This window comes from Nothobranchius furzeri, chromosome 7 (assembly GCF_043380555.1).
Source record: "Nothobranchius furzeri strain GRZ-AD chromosome 7, NfurGRZ-RIMD1, whole genome shotgun sequence".
NCBI lineage: Eukaryota > Metazoa > Chordata > Actinopteri > Cyprinodontiformes > Nothobranchiidae > Nothobranchius > Nothobranchius furzeri.
Window position 1 is genome coordinate 28,291,689 of NC_091747.1, and position 19,002 is coordinate 28,310,690.

Below are 19,002 nucleotides of genomic sequence, written 5' to 3' on the forward strand. Positions count from 1 at the left end.
TCACGCAGCATCGAAAACGCGCTCTGAGCTTTGCGGTCAGGAGATCCCTTTGATCTGCTCAAAAGTAACTGATGAGGTGAAAAGGTAAGAATCCAGGCAACAGATTTTCGGGACAATTAAGAGGAGATGCAGGAAGATGAGAGACAGACAGGATAGGAAAATAGTTAAATAAAAACAAGAAAACAAAACAAACAAAGTAAATTTTTACCAGTAAAAAACATATTTATACATCTGATACAATTCAGATCACCTTCATAACTCAGTCACACACCCAGGGCCGTTTCAAGACATTTTGGGGGCCAAGGCAAAAATGCCCCCCCCCCCATAACTGGGCTCCCCAGAAGCCTCTGTGTAATTCATACCCTCTCCAGTAGTGTTAGTTATACAGTGTTTATAAAAGCCCCTCAGACATTACTGACATGTTCTAATATTATCAGATGAAAAACTAAATTATCAGACATGCTGTCTCATCTGCTGCTTTTGTAAACTTGCAAAAAGTAACAAAACCGTTTGAAAGCCACTATTTGTGGATTCTCTGAAAGTTTCCATGGAGTGTGGGACAACTTATTTTTTCATTGATCCTATCGTCTAATCTCACAGCTGAAACAAGCATCCTTAATAATCTGTGCACAGGAAGCTTACCGATGCTGTAGTAAAACAAAAGGTATAATAATTTATTATTAATACAACCTTGTTGCAGCACTAAAGCAGAAAAATGAGATTTTGCATTAAATATGCAAAATATTTACATATGAATTGTTTTAGAGCCCTTTTATTGGCAGAATCTTATATTAATTTAGTTCTTACAAAAAATGGGTCCCAACATGGTTTGTGTGGCGTTGCCATAGTGTGACGTCATAGGCACAGATCCCCTGTCCTCTTGTTTGGAAATGGAAATATGGTCACCCTATTAAACAAACTGTCCACCCGGGCTTTTGCGCTGCACAGAGACGCTTCGCTGCCTATGACTGAACGTCAGTTGAGAGTCAGTCTCATGCAGACTGACCAATGAAGAGAGGGCCTCAAGTTAAGACCCTCTCCTCATTGGTCAGTCCACACGACGTGGGTCAAAGTTTACTCTGGGCGGGTTACGTGTTGTCAGGCATTCAAGTATTGAGTATATTTACTGCATATTACAGTAAAATATTCTGTATGTGACCACATTATGGTGATCGGGTCGTTATGATGGAGCCCTTGAATATTGTTGCCTAGGGTACGACAAAGTGTTAATCTGGCCCTGGTTCCGCCGTCACATTCCCGCAAAAACTGGTTGATCACACTGGGGCTAGACTACTAGCATGTGGCTTTACAACCACAATGTCCTCGGAAGCAAAAACGCTTTTAAAAGGGAGGGAGGAGTCCTAACTGTTGCTGCAGGCGTGTTGTGTGAGAGTGCAGTTATATACTGGTTAATATATTTTTGGGTTCATTTGCTTTCATGTGGCCTAATGTGAGTCTATTTGGGATCATTGGAAGGATCAGCAGCATTTCTTGATGTGACTTTATGGCAGTTTCCCAGGGCATCATCACAAGGAGGATGGCATTCATTTACTTTTGTTTTATTTGGTATTTTTTCAGTCATTTTTTGGAAATAGTGATCAATTTTGATTAATTCACAGCCTATGTTTAATTACATTTAAAAATTAGTTGTTTTACATTCCCAGTTATAATAAATGTCAACAGATGAGATCAAACAAAACAGATGACAATTGCCCTTAAGCTGTTTAACTTGGACCAAGCATTTTAGGTCACAGATAGATGTAGCTTATAGGGTCTCTGTCTATACACCTTATAAGACAATTTAGGTGATGGCATGTTGTTTTTCTGCTATTGAACTGTTTTCTAATAATGTTGTATTAAATAAAGTGAAGGAAGGAGAGAAATAAACGTTTCCCTAGCAGTTTTAAAAAATTTCCCCATGTAATCCGATTAATCGATTAATCGTGTCGAGACCCCATCCGATTAATCGATTATCCAAATAATCGTTTGTTGCAGCCCTATTGTAGCCCATAATGGTAAATTAACAATGTTAATCATAAAGTGTTCAAAACGTAATCACTGTAGTAAAGTTCTATAAAAAGATAGATATGAGTGTCAAAGTGCACTAAAATGTAAATCAGTGAAGTTAGTAATCAACCTACATGTGAATGTACCCATAAGGAATTACGATTAGTGAAAATAAAAATAAAAAAATTTGGTTAACAGTAATATGTGGACTAAACCCATCTACTGTTAAAGGGACTTTACGGAGTTTTGAATTTTTATGCTCGCAATTGCCCCCTCAGGCCAAAAGCGTAACGGCAGCTTCAATAGTAGGCTCGTGCGTGAGGCGTGCATGCTGTACGTGCACACTCCTTAACGAAAATAACAGCTGAGACAGTTCCTTGTGTGTGTGTGTGTGTGTGTGTGTGTGTGTGTGTGTGTGTGTGTGTGTGTGTGTGTGTGTGTGTGTGTGTGGCCTGGAGGACAGAGGACGGGGGAACGCGCAGCTAATTAATTAAATAATTTCGTTCTGTACCTTCCTCTTCAGCACAGCCGACAAAGGTTTAAGATGGGTCAGTCCTCCTGCATGCTCTTGAAAAATTGTTCCAAAATGAAAGTTGAACCCACATCTTTTTTATCTGTGAATTCCATGCCGTTCGGCGAGTCTCAAATAAAAATGTGTGCATTTTACTGTTAAAAAAATACCATTAATGTAAAAAAGAAACTCTTAATAACCTATGTTCACATCCAGAATTGAACCCGGGTCTTCTACACGAAAGTCCGACGTTTTACCAGGCGTGCTATAGCGCCAGTGACGTCATTTGTATCTGTAACATTTATATGCTTGATGACAGCTGAAACAACATTCAAAGAACGGTTCGGAGGGCTATGCTTGAGCGTGAACGCGCATGAAGCAGCCTGCTCAACCCGAGCAGCTCTCTTTTTCTGTGATTTTACAGAAAAATAGGCAATCACCGTCAAAATGCCAGGGCTCATTCTACAGGACCAGGTGTTGCGGGAGAATGCATGAAGAAGAAATGTATTATTTCTATACATGTTTTGGCTGTCAAACTTCCATAATGCCCCTTTAGCTACTTCAGGAACCCACAGCATGTTCATCTCAAATCACTCAAGTCTGCACGTCATGTATAAACTGGAAAGACAACCATGCACACACACAAACATAGACAAACTTGTGTAACTCGAGACAGAGAGCTATGGAACCGATGAGGCACCCCCCTTTCAAAGTCAGTAAGTTGTTTGTGGTAGCCTTGACCAAATTAGTGGAACCCTTGTGCAGTTTGATTTGGTCCCTGTGGACCCATTTGTAGACGGGCTCCTTGTTTGTTTGGGTAATCTTGATCTGATACACAACGAGAGTTTATCAGTTATCAGGTATGGGCCGGACCACTTCGGCAAAAGTTTCTTAGCCAGCTTCCCAGAGGTGTTCTTGGTGTTACCAGTTTTAGGAGCGAAAATGTAGAACCAGGCCTCGTCACCTATGTTGAGTTCAGAATGTGAGGCCTTCTGATCATAATAAGCCTTCCTGCCCTCAGCTGATTTCTCCAGATTTATCTGTGCAAACGAGAACGCTGTAGGCAGATGTTTCTTCAGGTCCAGCAAATATTGTTCAATCGTGTAAGCCGGGTCCGCCTCTGGCTGAACAGGTTGGTACAGCAGGTGAAGTGGCAGGGTCATTTGTCTACATGTCATCATTTCAAATGGGGAGACACCAGTAGACTCATGAGGGGTGGCCCGTACGGCCATGAGGACCAACGGAAGCTTCACATCCTGGTCTCAGTGATTAGAGGACACGTACTTCCTCAACATGCCGACGACTGTCCGATTCATCCTTTCGACTTGGCCAGAAGACTGGGTATGATGGCTAATGTGGAAATTGGCCTTCACACCCAACAGTTTCCAAAGATGTGCCATCACTTCAGAGGTGAAGTGAGTACCCCTGTCCGAGTCAACCTGAGTGGGCAGACCGAACCGGGCGAAGATGTGATTCATCAAGAGAATAGCTGTTGTTTTCGCCGTGTCATTAGGTGCTGGTAGACATTCAACCCACTTGATGAATGCACAGGTCACGGTCAAGATGTATTTATTACCCCTGCTGGACCTGGTCAGAGGCCCCACCCAATCAAATTGCAAGTCTGACCACGGTGTGGACGGTCCTTTTCTCTGTAGGGGAGCTCTGTATGCGGGGTTGGATGGCTGAAACTGACAACAAACCAAACCACACTGGACGTGGTCTGAGGCCTCGCAACGCATCCCCGGCCAATAAGCAACCTGGCTCAGGGCACCGAACGTGGCCTTGACACCTTTGTGTCTCAAAGGAGGCTTGGAGGCGTGCATCAGCATCCCTTCAACCATTCTCAGCGTGACCCGAACACGAAGAGAGCACGGAGCTCAGGAATGGAGTCAAGCTTGACGGAAGAAGGCAGATGAGTTGTAGAATCTGAAAGGTACAGGATCATCCTGCTTATAGCAGGTCCTGGGACTGAAGACTGACAAGATCGTTACCAGAAAAGACAGGTTGAACGGACACCACACCCTCGGTTGGTTTGGAGGTGGACTCGTTAGCGGCCTGAGCTCGAGTCACGACACACACACGGGGTGGGTCAGACTGAGAAGACACATCCTCAGGAAACCACAAGGGGTTGAAGGCCCATAGAGTACCATCGGCTGCACCTTGTTTGGCAAGAGAGTCTGCAAGGTCGTTCAAGTCCTTATCAGTTCCGGGTGCACGAGAATGTCTTTTGACTTTACACCAATAGATGTGCATGTCATGTGATGTCACTAGGGCGTCACAAGCCATGAAGAGGTCCTGATGTTTAACGGGCTTCCGGTTAGAGGTTTGGAACCCGTTACTCTTCCAAGAAGGTAGATGACAAATGAAACTGAGACGCGCATAGCCCGAGTCAATGCAAATCACCAGCTCACGGACAGCACGGTCCCTAGCAAGTTGTAGTACTATCAAGATCCCAGCCACTTCTGCAAACTGTGAGGTCTTAGGACCCAATCGGTAACAGCAGGAGTCCTTCTGGTCAGCGTTCAACCAGACGACACCCACGCCTGACATAGGCGCAATACCATGTCGAAAAGAACTGCCATCGACGTACACGGTCGGCAAGTCCACACAGAGAGACTGATTGAAGTAGTGGTGGCTGGGGTTTAGAAGAGTCTGAGGAGGGCTAGCTGGCGGGACTGACATGACAGCGTCGTCCGAGCAGTGTTGGCACGCAGCCAAACCCATGCCAAGAGGGCTACGGCGGTTCTGGGCGAAGCGTACTTCGATGTCGAAGCTTTGAAGAGCCAGCAGCCATGACGCAATTTGCGCATTGGTCACCACGCCATCTCTGATGCGCTGACTGTTAAGGAAGGTCACTGGCTGGTGCGGAGTCTCAATGATGATTTTCTGTCCCAGATGTAGCTAGAAAAGTGTTTCACTGCCTACATGGTGGAAAGCAAAGCTTTTTCACAGCCAGAGTACTTCAACTCAGGACCGGACAAGAGCTTACTAGCATAGGCTACAACACGCCCGTCGCAGTCATATACTTGGTAGAGACCGGCTCTCAAACAGTGAGATGAGAAACCAACCTCAAGATGGAACTCCTTGTCGCAATCGGGGAGCACCAAGCATGGAGCTGAGCATAACGCGGCCTTCAGGTCATCCTTGGCCTGCTGCTGCTCAGTCCACTCGAAAGGCACATCCTTCTTCAGTAGATTAGTCAGAGGTCTCGCTATCTAAGCTAATGTTCTACGAACTGGCGCGAGTAGTTGCACACCCCTAGGAAGTTCCAAAGTTCAGAGACATTTGTAGGAGGTGTGATGGTGGCCTCACCTTGAATTCTGCCAAGTTGAGGCTGCACTCCCTGTGGTCCCACAAGGAGGCCAACAAACTGAACCTGTGACCTGCACCACTGATCTTTGGCGAGAGAAATCTTAGCACCTGCAGCTGCGAGCTGACCCATGACATTGTCCAGCTCGGACAGGTGGTCATCCAAGGTACACTTACGAACAAGAATGTCATCGAGATAGATGAGGGTACCTCGCTCTCGAGCATCAGGGCAGGTTTTGTCCAAGAAGATGTTGAACTCAGCTGGTGAGTTGGAATAACCAAAAGGACACAGAGTTAAGGTGTACTGGCGGTTGGCAAAGGAGAAGGCTAGTTTGTGTTGGTCCGATTTATGGACAGGAATTGTCCAGAATCCAGATGCAATGTCAAGGGTGGAGAAGTACTTAGCGTCTTTCACTTTTGGGAGTTCTTGTTCCAGGCGTGCCATCGGCCACCTAGACAAGGGAACCTGTTTGTTGAGTTGCCTGTAGTCAATGGTTAGTCGCCACTTACCATTAGGCTTCTTTACTGGCCACAATGGAGCCGAGTAGGTGCTGTTGCAGGGTCGGATGATCCCTTTAGCCAAGAGGCTTTCGATAATTTCCTGGACTGGTCCGTGGAACGCCAGGGGAATCTTGTATTGACGCACAAAAGTTGGCGCAGTGTGTGGCAGTTTAGGAATCCTGACTTCATGGATTAGACCACAGTCCAAGGAGTCGAGTGAAAGAAAATCTTTGTATTTTAACAAAAGTTGTCGTAGCTTGTCTCGCTTGACATCGTTGGTAAGAGCATCTGCTTGGTCCACGACCTGTTCAATCTGAGACAAAACATCAGAGGGAGTCTCTGATGGCTTTGAGCTTGGCAGTGAGCATGCGGTTTCCCCACGCTCAGGATCACCTACCGCAAGGCAGTGTGAGTCAGGGAAAGAAGGTGGAATGAACGGCAGAGGTTTTCCAACACCTGCCTTCAGTTCTCCGTGTCCAGTATCGATAAAAGCATCCAAGCGCTTCAAAAGATTGATACCAATGAGCAAAAGCATGGTCCCACTCACACAGATGTACATGGGGTGTGTCAAGCTCATAGGCCCGATCGTAAACTGGAGCAGAGTCTTAGAAGACAAGAGCACTGTAGAATCAGAGAAAACAGATAGTTAATGCACAGGGAATCAGTTCTGGAGGGCGCACGCGGTCATAAAGAGACTTGCTCATGATTGTAAAATCTGAACCCGTATCTAAATGTGCGTTGCAGGGATGCACCTGTTACAAAATGACAGACACTGTGGGCTTACCACCCCTCCCCTGTGGCAGGAGAGGTCCCAGCAGTAGTTCGTCAGGCTCAACACCAGGGGGCGCTGGGCCACTGTCTGTGGTGGTTTCACTTATCATCAATGTGTATGAAGTTATATGGGGCATGTTGTGCGTTTCCTGTAATTCAGAGCCAATTAGTACATCCGGTTGCAGCTTTCTCGTCTTTTCAGGAGGCAGGTCAGCAGAACACAGCGTTACAGCCCCTCCCACCTGGAAAACATTTCCAATATCTTGGATTTTTTTGACTTCCTGTTGCAGATTGAAAATCTGCATTTTTATGTTTCTCATTTCAGCAAGCTGCATTTGGGTCTGGGTCTGCATTTCAGGTTTCCACTGGAAAAACAGCATTTGGGTTTGTGAAATCTGTAGTTGAAATTTGTTTCTCATCTGTAGAATGAGAGACATCAACGGATTAAGTTGCTCTGAAGCCATTGTACAGATCCTTTAATTTGTTGTAAAATTAATGGAAGCTGAATAAGAGACAATGCTTACCGGTTGGTTGTAAATGAGCTTTGTTACTGGAGAAATTTTTGTGTTTCGAATGACATTCAGGGCAGAACAGTTAAGTAATAACCCAGAAATGTCACTCAGCGAGGTATAGTAAGATTGCGCAGCGGTTGCTTGATCTTACCAGGCAAAATGGTGGCACATGCGTCATGCGTCCACTGGCGGTTAGCACAAATGCTTAACCGAAGTCCATTTCTCACACCGAAAGTGTTAGAAACACAGCTAAATCAACTCGAACGAAGCAAAGTTTTATCCCTTTGTGGGTAGCAGATTTTAAAGATCCAGGAGCGCTGTGTCGATCGATTTTCAGCCGGGGGTAGCTACTCCGTTTTTGCCGAAATCGAGAGCTAAACTAGCTGGCGTGCTAAGCTAGCGGGCCTGTCAGCTGAAACAGGCGATTGTGGTCCAATTCTGCAGTAGAACTGGCCGGCCCGAATATTCGAACGTTCGTGAGCATTCGTATTAAAATTCGGCCTAATGACGTATGCACTTTGTGGTGCAGCAACGCTTTTCTGTTTTTAAAGCTTATATTGTTAGCAGCTAGTGCTAGGCAGCTCAACGGGTTGATTAACCGTGATCGATCGTCAATCTGGAAGTGAACTTCTGGTGGAGATCTCTTTATCTCCGTACACAAGTTATTACACAGTGTCACAAATCACTCAAAAACATATAAAATGTATTTACATTCAAGATGACAGCAGGAAAAATCCGTTCTTTGTGCTAGAAACTCCAATGTAGCTTGAGATGACCTCAGCCTTTAGATGAAATTAAAATGTCTGCGAGATGACACGTCAGCTTAGATGAAGAGAGATGAAACAGCGCCTCTAGTGAGATTACAGATCATCCTGTTTTCAACCAGAAACATCAGTTTTAGTGTTTTACTGTTTAAAATGTCTCAGAATGAGCACGACGTGTCCATAATGTACAGATATCAGGCTATGGCTCGCCATTCTGTAATGATTTAAATTACGTTATTTAATAAGCCATAAGGCGTAGGATTCCATAGTAAATATGAAATCAACCTTATGGATCTGTGAGGTTATTGTAAACCAGAAGATTGGAACCTTTTAATGCAGGGATTAGATAACAGCTTCGTATTCACTCAGAGACAACGGAAGAGAGAGAGTCAAGTTTAAAAGTTTAAAAATTTATTAAAAACTAATTGAAGTAGGCTCTTCTCGTCTCGTCTTCCTCCGCTTATCTGGGTCCGGGTCGCGGGGATAGCATCCCAACTAGGAAGCTCCAGACTGTCCTCTTCCCAGCCATCTCCACCAGCTCCTCCGGCAGGACCCCAAGGCGTTCCCGGACCAGATTGGAGATGTAACCTCTCCAACATGTCCTGGGTCAACCCGGGGGCCTCCTTCCGGCAAGACATGCCCGAAACACCTCCCCAGGGAGGCGTCCAGGAGGCATCCTGACCAGATGCCCAAACCACCTCAACTGACTCCTTTTGATCCGGAGGAGCAGCGGTTCTACTCCGAGTCCCTCCTGAATGTCCGAGCTCCTCGCACTATCTCTAAGGCTGAGACTGGCCACCCTACGGAGAAAACTCATTTTGGCCTCTTGTATCCGCAATCTCATTCTTTCGGTCATTACCCAAAGCTCATGACCATAGGTGAGGATTGGGGCGTAGATGGACTGGTAAATCGAGCTGGCTTTCTGGCTGAGCTCCCTCTTCACCACGACAGATCGGCTCAGCGTCCGCATCACTGTTGACGCTGAACCAATCCGCCTGTCGATCTCCCGATCCCTCCTATCCTCACTCGTGAACAAGACCCCGAGATACTTAGGACTTCTCCCCCGACCCAGAGTTGGCAAGCCACCCTTATCCGGTCGAGAACCATGGTCTCAGATTTGGAGGGGCTGATCCTCATCCCAGCCGCTTCACACTCGGCTGCGAACCTACCCAGCAAGAGCTGAAGGTCAGAGCTGGATGAAGCTAGGAGGACGACGTCATCTCAAAAAAGCAGAGAAAAGATTCTCCTGCCACCAAACTCAACACACTCTACACCACGGCTGCGCCTAGAAATTCTGTCCATAAAGGTAATAAACAGAACCGGTGACAAAGGGCAGCCCTGGCGGAGTCCAATCCTCACCGGAAACAGGTCCGACTTACTATCGGCTATGCGGACCAAACTCACTCTCCTCTGGTAAAGAGACTGAATGGCCCTTAACAGAAAGCCACCCACCCCATACTCCTGGAGCGTCCCCCACAGGGTGCCCCTGGGGACACGGTAAAAAGCGTTCTCCAAATCCACAAAACACATGTGGATTGGTTGGGCAAACTCCCATGCCCCCTCCATCACCCTTGCAAGGGTATAGAGCTGGTCCACAGTTCCACGGCCAGGACGAAAACCACATTGTTCCTCCTCAATCTGAGATTCAACTATCGATCGGACCCTCCTCTCCAGTACCTTGGAGTAGACCTTTCCAGGGAGGCTGAGGAGTGTGACCCCCTATAGTTGGAACACACCCTCAGGTCACTCTTCTTAAAGATGGGGACCACCACCCCGGTCTGCCACTCCACAGGAACTGCTCCCGATGACCATGCAATGTTGCAGAGACGTGTCAACCACAACAGCCCTACAACATCCATAGCATTGAGATACCCAGGACGAATCTCATCTGCCCCCGGGACTCCGCCGCTGTGTAGTTGTTTGACTACCTCAGCAACTTCTGCCCCCGAGATTGGACAGTCCATCCCCAGGTCTCACGGCTCTGGTTCCTCCTCGGAATGCACTTAGGTGGGATTGAGGAGCTCCTCAAAGTATTCCTCCTACCGTCTGACTATAGCCCCAGTTGACGTCAGCAGCTCCCCATCCCCACTGTAAACAGTGTGAGCGAGTTGCTGCCTTCCTCTCCTGAGGCGCCGGACAGTTTACCAGAACCTCTTTGGAGCCGATCGATAGTCTTTCTCCATGGCCTCACCAAACTCCTCCCACGCTCGAGATTTTGCCTCAGCAACTGCCACTGCTGCACCCCGCTTGGCTATCCGGTACCTGTCTGCTGCCTCCGGAGACCCACAGACCAGCCACGCCCTGTAGGCCTCCTTCTTCAGCCTGATGGCTCCCCGAACCTCTGGTGTCCACCAGCGGGTACAGGGGTTTCCACCACAACTGGCACCGGCCACCTTGCGACCACAGATAACAACAGTCACCTCAACAATCGCAGAGTGGAACAAGGCCCACTCGGAGTGAATGTCCCCCACTGCTCTCGGGACACGGTCAAAGCTCTGCCTGAGGTGGTAGTTGAAGACCGTCTTGACAGGTTATTTTGCCAGGCGTTCCCAGCAGACCCTCACTATGCATTTGGGTCTGCCAGGTCTACACGGCATCTTCCCCTGCCATCTGATCCAACTCACCACCAGGTGGTGATCAGTTGACAGCTCCGCTCCCCTCTTCACTCGGGCGTCCAAAACATACGGCCGCAGGTCAGATGATACGACTACAAAGTTTATCATCGACCTGCGACCTAGGCTGCCCTGGTACCAAGTGTACCGATGGGCATCCTTATGTTCGAACATGGTGTTCGTTATGGCCAGACTGCGGCTTGCACAGAAGTCCAATAATGAAACACCACTCGAGTTCAGATCAGGCGGGGCTGTTCCTCCCAATGACACCCCTCCAGGTCAAGCTGTCATTGCCCACGTGAGCATTGAAGTCCCCCAGCAGGACAATGGAGTCCCCTGATGGAGCACTATCTAGCACTCGTCCCAGGGACTCCAAAAATGGTGGGTACTCTGAACTGATATTTGGCCCATAAGCACAAACAACAGTCAGGACCCATTCCCTGACCCGAAGGCGCAGGGAAGCTACCTTCTCATCCCCGGGGAAAACCCCAACACACAGACAGAGAGTCTTGCGGCTAACAAAAAGCCAACCCCTGCCCTCCGCCTCTCACCCGGAGCAACTCCAGCAAAGAAGAGTGTCCAACCCCTCTCAAGGACTTGGGTTCCAGAGCCAATGCTATGTGTCGAGGTGAGTCTGACTATATCTAGCCGGTACCGCTCAACCTCTGCCACAAGCTCTTGCTCCTTCCCCGCCAGCGAGGTGACGTTCCATGTCCCAAAAACCAGTTTCCTTGTCCGGGGATCGGACCGCCAAGGCTCTCGCCTTGGTCTGCCACCCGATTCACACTGCACTTCATGTTCCTCCTGTGGGTGCTGGGTCCACAGTTGGATGAGCCCATGTTTCCGGTTCGGGCTGGGCCCGGCCGGGCCCCATGGGCGATAGCCCGGCCACCAGGCGCTCACAGGCCCCAACCCCAGGCCTGGCTCCAGGGTGGGACCCCGGTAACCCTCTGGGCCGGGTACTTCGGCTCCTTGTATTTACATCCCTGAAAGGTCCTTTGAACCGTACTTAGTCTCACCCTTCACCTAAGACCGGTTTGTCTTGGTAGACCCTACCAGGGGCACAAAGTGCCCCAGACAGCATAGCTCCTAGGATCATTAGGGCACTCAAACTCCTCCACCACGATAAGGTGTGATAATGTTTTGTGATCAGTTTAATTTGACATAACCACGACAAACATTCTTTCTCGACAATCATTGTTATTGTTCGAGAAAACCACTGAGTAAGCCTTAGTTGAGGTCACCTCGCTCAGGTGCAGTCCTTGTGATCTAACCAAGGTTAGTGCCAATAAGGCTACATGCCTCTCCATTTTCAGGAAAGGAGGTGTCAAATTTACTCCTTTTTTTTATACATTCTTCCCATGTCACAGCGACTGTAGCTGGGTTTAACAATGCAAGTTTATTAGCCATTCAGAAAGCATTAAAAGTAGCTTTTTCTTCCGGTCTGCACTTTAACACCTCCTTCGTTAAATTTTTACTCCACCATTCTCCAAACAATGTGTTGTTCCATGTTCTGGTCAGTCAGTCCTGCTTGTCTCAGGCGGGCAATGTAACGATTTTGTGGTTCCCCGGCCCTTCGGTCTGGTATGAGACCAGCCAGCACTGAAAAGCTTCCAGCTTTTTTCTACTAGCGACTGGTCAGCAGCCGTTGGTTGGCTGTTTCCCCAACCCCCATATACCTGAGAAGGGACGGGGGATTACTGCTCCAGCCATGTGCCCACTCTACATCACAGTCTTGCTGAATACAGCAGTCTCTGTAGAAATCATACCCACTGCTCCGAAATTGGGCCTTAAAGGGCTCTGTCCAGCTCGGTTCTTGAGTGGCCTATCGGTGTCCACATAGGTGCTCTGGGATTTAATGGTCTAGCCGGAGTCGGGGCTCGAGGCGGGGTTGACCTGCTTGGGCTTGCCGTAGGAAGCCCCAGCCGCTTGCTGACAGGCGTGCTGGGGATGGCCGACTAGGTTAGCTCTTTTTCTGGGATCCCACTTGGCTCTGGCAGTTTCCGAGCTATAAGGACTTTTGCAGCCACATTCATGGTGTGCATCCAGGCTGCTGGCTCAATTACCCTGCCTGTACATGGGCTGTTTATAGCTGCGTGAATCATAGCGTCTCTGGTATGTGTCTGCAGCTTCCCATTTTTTACACTCCGGAGGTAATACACCATCCGGATGGGGTTCAGCCCTGCAGCCTGCACAGTTCTTTCTGTTTGTATTTTCCAGCGTTTTAACTCGCTGCATTGAGTTGAGCCTGATGCATGAGAAATTACAACTATTGCTTTTACTGCCAGGTCTCCTGGATCCAGCCATGTTGGGGTTCCGCCTGCTGGCTCGTGGGCTCCCCTCACTTTAACAGCTTTTCTCCCTGCGAGGCGCCTTAGGGGTGCCAACGCAGGGTCCCGTCTGAGATCTGTCCCTATCACCCAGTCAGGAACTGGTAGGGTTCTGGCACCCATGTCTCCTTCCAGCATCATTACACCGGAAGAAAGGCAGGTAGTACTTTCACCCTGCGTTATCTGTGCTTCTAATGCAGACACATTTGTCACCCACTCGCTGGCTGGGTCGTCTGACTCATCGTGTTCACTGCTTTCTGACCCGCTCTCAACTTCCTCAGAGGATGAGATATCATCTCTGATATCTCGGTTCATAGTTTCAAACCTTGCGGGTGACCTCTCCTCACCCGAGGGAGGGGGATTCAAAACGAGGTAAAGTGGCAAGCTTGGGGGTGCAGTAGCTCCCCAAGATGGCCAGTCCTTCAGGTTGAGTGCCTGGCATGTCGCTCTGAATAACCCTTCTGTTTAGAACGACTGTCCACTGAGTATCTGTAAACAGATCTATTATTGTTTTTAATGCTTCTAGCGAGGCTTTTACTGTGTATTTAAATTGTCCTGTTCCAAGTAGGCAGGTGGCTACGTGCCTTGTGGAGCAGGCTCCCCGTACACTGTCTTACCAGCTGGCCAGTCTTTCGACCTGCACTCCATGGGGGGGTGTCTGATGCACATGGGGTGGTTACCAGGTTTTGTATTTCATTCCCTCTATCTCTAGCCTCAACTTCAGGCCTTCTGTAAATCAGCACCCGCCCTATTTCAAATGGTGGGTTCTGATCCATTGTTGCCACATGGCAGTGAGGGTACCTGCGCTTTAGCACCAGTGCTACCCCGGCCCCTGAGGAACAATTCTCAATTATTGAGTTCACTAGAGATGCTGTGGGTGCAAAGCACACTCAAGAATAATCTGATATTATTGCTCAAACTCTCCCTCTGCCATCACAGGCCAGTGGGCCCTCGTGATCTTCCTGCCTGGGTCCATGCTAATCACCTGATCCGTATTCACCCATGTCTGCCTTGCCTAAATTTCTTCTGTTACACTCGCCCCCTTCTGCATAAGGGGGTAACCAGTGTTAAGACCAGGGTCCTTTAAAGACAGGGTGTGCATCAACTCACACCAGCAACAACTTAGTGTCTCTGTCCCGGATTACGTCCCCTAGCTCAGGAATTGCAACCTGTGGTCTCTTTCTATTTGTGAGAATCTTTTTGAGGCCACCCACTTTCCTTCTGATGAGAATCTTTAATGAGGCCACTCACATTCCTCATGAACCATGTGCCCTTGGTCGAGCTGGACTACACTCCCTTTCTATGAGAATATCACTCTAGGGCGTCCTAAATGTCTAGCTGCTAGACCCAGAATAAAAGGTCTTGGCTCATGGTACTAGATGGTGGGCTTGACCTCTGACCCCTCCTGTAGAACACCTTTACTCTGTGTTGAGATATTTTTTACCTTGTGCAACCTAGGCTTTTAATTCTGGTAAAATCACCTTTATTTTGCTGTAGGAAGGCTCTTGCTGTATCAGAACACACTGCATGAGCGCATCATGCTCAGAACAGACCCTCGTCAGCTTGCCCTCTGATCAGGCGAACGCTGATATAAACAACCTGGGATGGAATGAAGCAACCAGCAAACTCACCTTTTGTTGTGCCAGAGAAGGAAAGGAGGCCCCCACAAATTACTTTTAATTCCTTCCCGAAGGAGGAAGAAGTTTATACCACACACAAGAAGGAAAAAAAGGTAATCTACCTTAAGGAAGAACAGCTTAGGCTAAATAGGAAATGTTCTTACCAAAAAACCAGAGATTCTAGCATATCCGAGGAGAACAAGCTCTCTGATGTACACACACGCTTGACCCAGCAGCAAACACAACCACCCCGATCAGAACCACCAAAACACCTTTTATTCCACCCCTCCAACCTTCATACATCATAATTTTTTTCTCATTCTTCCGGGCTGTTTCTTTCTTTTATTGTTGTCTCGATTCAAAGTTCAACTTCTTAACAGGAAGACTCATATTTTATTTTTGCTGCACAAAAACTCCTCTTCCACCTTTGCAGGCCCATTCTTGATCTTAGTGTTTTAACGTCTCTTTGCCCTTCAAGCAGGAAGCCCCCCTCCTATTTCCTTTGTTCTCTCACACATACAGTTCTCTTTTAGACTTCACACTCTGGTTTCTGAGGAGTCAGGCATGGAGTCTCGGTTCTGAAAAACCCAGTCCGCCTGCACCTTTCCACAGAACTGAGTGCTGCAGTTCACTAGGGCTAGAGGTCCGGTAATTAGGGCTAGAGGTCAGAGGCCTACAGACACACAGAGGCTCAGGTTGGAGTGGAGGAGATGGGGGGTCATTAGGGTTGGAGGTCAGAGGACTCCACACACAGAGGGGAGACTGACTCAGGCTTGAGTCATGTTATCAACGAGCCTGTCCCGAGTCTCCTCTCAACAGTTATGAATGTGGTTAATTGAGCATTGAAGTTCAAATGAAAAGTTTACTCAGGCATGATTATCCTATTAAGGAAATTATCTTGCCTGTTTTTATAATCACGAGTAAAACCACATGAAAACATTAAGGGGCCTGTCGAATAGGCAATGTTCTTCACTGACCAAATGGTCTCTGTTTTTTATTATTATTATTATTCTTTTGTCTACGTAAATGTGGCTCGAGCAAAAACGTGCACCCACACAAATCTTACATCAAATGGAACAGCTCGGTCGGAAGATATGCGCTATTACTTTTCTTAGCATTTTCAGTTGCCATGGCAAAGTGATTGACAAAACAATGCACAAAAACAACTTGTTTTTTACCTTTAGGGAATGCTCTTGACTTGACTCCTGTATAACCTTTAATGATGGCCATTGGCTGGCCATTTGATCACGTTTGGGCATGTTGCACTTGATGTAACTTCCAGAAAGTTTTCTCAAACACCGTCATTTTGATCTGAGCTCCAGTGAGGTGGGTGTCTTTTATCTCCCTCTTGGGTTTATTTATGAGCTGATGTTAGAGCTAATGTATTTATTTGCTTAAATAGCGTTGAGGTGAGTAGGCCATAATTCTAACTCTCTCCGTTATTAAAAGCTATTTTTTGGTGCTTATATCGCTGTTTACATGTAAACATGAAGGAGTCTGCTTTGGTGTTTGTTTCTCAGCAATTGTTAGCTTAGCTCACCCTTGGTTTTAGAGTTTCATCTGTTGGGGGGAAATATTCCAGATGACTTTAAGACACCACCAACAGTAGAGTAAATAAATTAACTAATGTGTTGGAACCGGTGACATGCGATGCACACGAACACATCTCGTCTGGAAGTCTTCGGTGTAGACCTCTAGAGGAGGGGCTCTTCCCCGCTCATACGATCCGAGCCCGAACAGAGTAAGCCTGACGGGTCGGATTTGAGGCTAATAATAATTTGAGTGTGATGAGTGACGCTTGGACATAAAGAGAAAGAGACTGGCTGCACAATATGAGGAGGTGAGGATGCACCTCAACCCAAACAGCGGAAGCATTTTTATTCCACTATTGTGTTACAGAAACGCTAAAAGTGTGATAATTTCTAGCGATCTGATTTGGGGCTTAGTTTGTTGGGTCATGTCGGTTTCAGTCTTAGGGTCAGACTCTGCTGTGCTGCTCCGAGGTACGCACAGGGTGGGGGGCTGCACGGAGGAGCTGAGAGCTCTGGGCAAGAGATCAGTCAAAGAGAAATGAGAACAATATTTTTGCTGATGTGTCAGCCTGCGGAAGTTATCGCTAAACTTTATTTTGTTTAATGAACCGGGCAACTTCAAATTAGGGTTCTCACGGTGTGAAAATTTCACCTCATAATTATTGTTACCAAAATTATCATGGTTTTCATTATTATCGCAGTATTATTTTAAAAACGTTTTACCTTTTCAGACAACTAAATAAACCCCATTATCAGGAAAACATTCTTAGTTGGACTTGGTTTGTGATGTCAATTCCTGAGTAATAAAATTTTCTTAAAATAAGTGTGAAAACAGTGAATAATCAGCATGTCGCCCGTCTTGACTTGGACTGATCATATGTGACTTGGATTTGGCCTAGGCTCAACACTAAGGACTTGGGTGGGACTTGAGACTTGAACTTGGACTTGAGAGTTAAAGAGTTGGATACAATCAGAATCAGAAAAAGCTTTATTGCCAGCGCTCCAGCGAACCAGAGCATAGGAATTTGACTCCGCAGCACAGCCTGACCAAGGTTACACACACACATGTAGACGGAACAGATACAGGCAGACCACGAGAGCAGCCATAACAGCGCTCATTTCAATTAGATGAAAAGGGGATTACATAAGGATAAATTGGGGAGGGGAAAAAATGCATACCAGAGTTACTCCCAGCAGGGCGTAGCTTTACTATGCAAAAAAACGCCTCAAACATAAACACGAACATCAACAGTGCACAACATGAGACACCGAGAGGAAGGTGGGGGGGGGGGGGGGCTGGGATCCTGTTTCCTTAGCGAGAGCAGCCCTGTATGGCGCTCATCCACTGTAGCCACTGGTGGGAGGGAGATCGTGGGAGGAGCACAGAGCACATTGACACCTGCAGGTTGATGACCTCGCCAGGCTGAAGTCGGGGGTCGGGTTTTCACAGCATCTGTCTGCATTCCTTCCTTCGTGGGGGTTTTGTTGTTGGCATTCACAAGGCTGCCATGGCGTCAGATTCGGATAACAAGACTTTGTTTGGGTCAGGCAGAGATAATTTTCCTCTCTGCCTTCAAGTCTGTAGCTGATCATTCAAGTCCTCCAGTGAAGCCAATTCAGGTTTTAAACATCTCCACACCGTCCGGTGACCCTATCCGAGATGACATCCATTTTGCGCACTAATACCGGTAACGCAGCTAGAACCTTGTCCAGCTTACGATTCTCCTCGAGTAACGTCCCAGTCTGTGAGGTCTCCACACAAATGGTGCTTTCCGTGGATGCGGGTCACCCTCCAATCGCTCCCGTCTTCCCAAATTTCCAGAAAACCAGATATCCTCCCACTCCAATCAGAAGAAATCCAGTGATCATCAGGCCAAACATCCACACATCTTCGACGTCCTCAATGGACAACTGGGAGAGGCATACGATCCTCCATTCTTTCCAGGAATCGAGCATATACCCCACCGGGTGTGTCCCTTTCTGGGCAAGTGGGAGCCCCCTGCTCTGTTCTCATCATTGAAAAAATCTTATCAATCGCGTTGAATGACCAATTAATTAAATCCATTTCTAAAAAAAATTGGGATTTTCAGGAGAAGTGCAGAGAAGCGCTCTGTGGGCAGACAGGACAAAGAGCCTTGGGGAAAAAAATAGATAAGGGAGCAAAATGGGAAGCGTCTGTACTCTGCGAGTGCCAGAAGAGGAAAAAAAACAACAACATTGGTTCCTTGAAAGTTTGGGAATACCATCTGTCTGGTGTATCATCTGAACCAGCACCACTGCTGAAACATGCAGAACATATAACTTTACAGTCCTTGACAAGAGCAAATGCAAAGTTTGTTTTTATGTCATGATATATCAATATCGACTGTTAAGTTATCTTATGAAAGTTGTCAGAATATTTTCATATCGCTTATCAGCATCCATCAAAATGCTGTTTAAAAGGAATTAAATAATGCTCAGTTGTTCAAACATATTGGCGGCCTTGTAACATATAACCATAAAAATTGTGTCTAAAATAATTGGGAGCGAATCTA

General features: G+C 47.2%; 1 protein-coding gene across 4 annotated transcripts in view; it reads left to right on the forward strand.

The window, feature by feature from the left end:
- wdr45b (WD repeat domain 45B) overlaps positions 1–19,002 on the forward strand; it is a 107,384-nt gene that overhangs the window by 35,265 nt on the left and 53,117 nt on the right. The gene's annotated exons all lie outside the window — the stretch shown is intronic.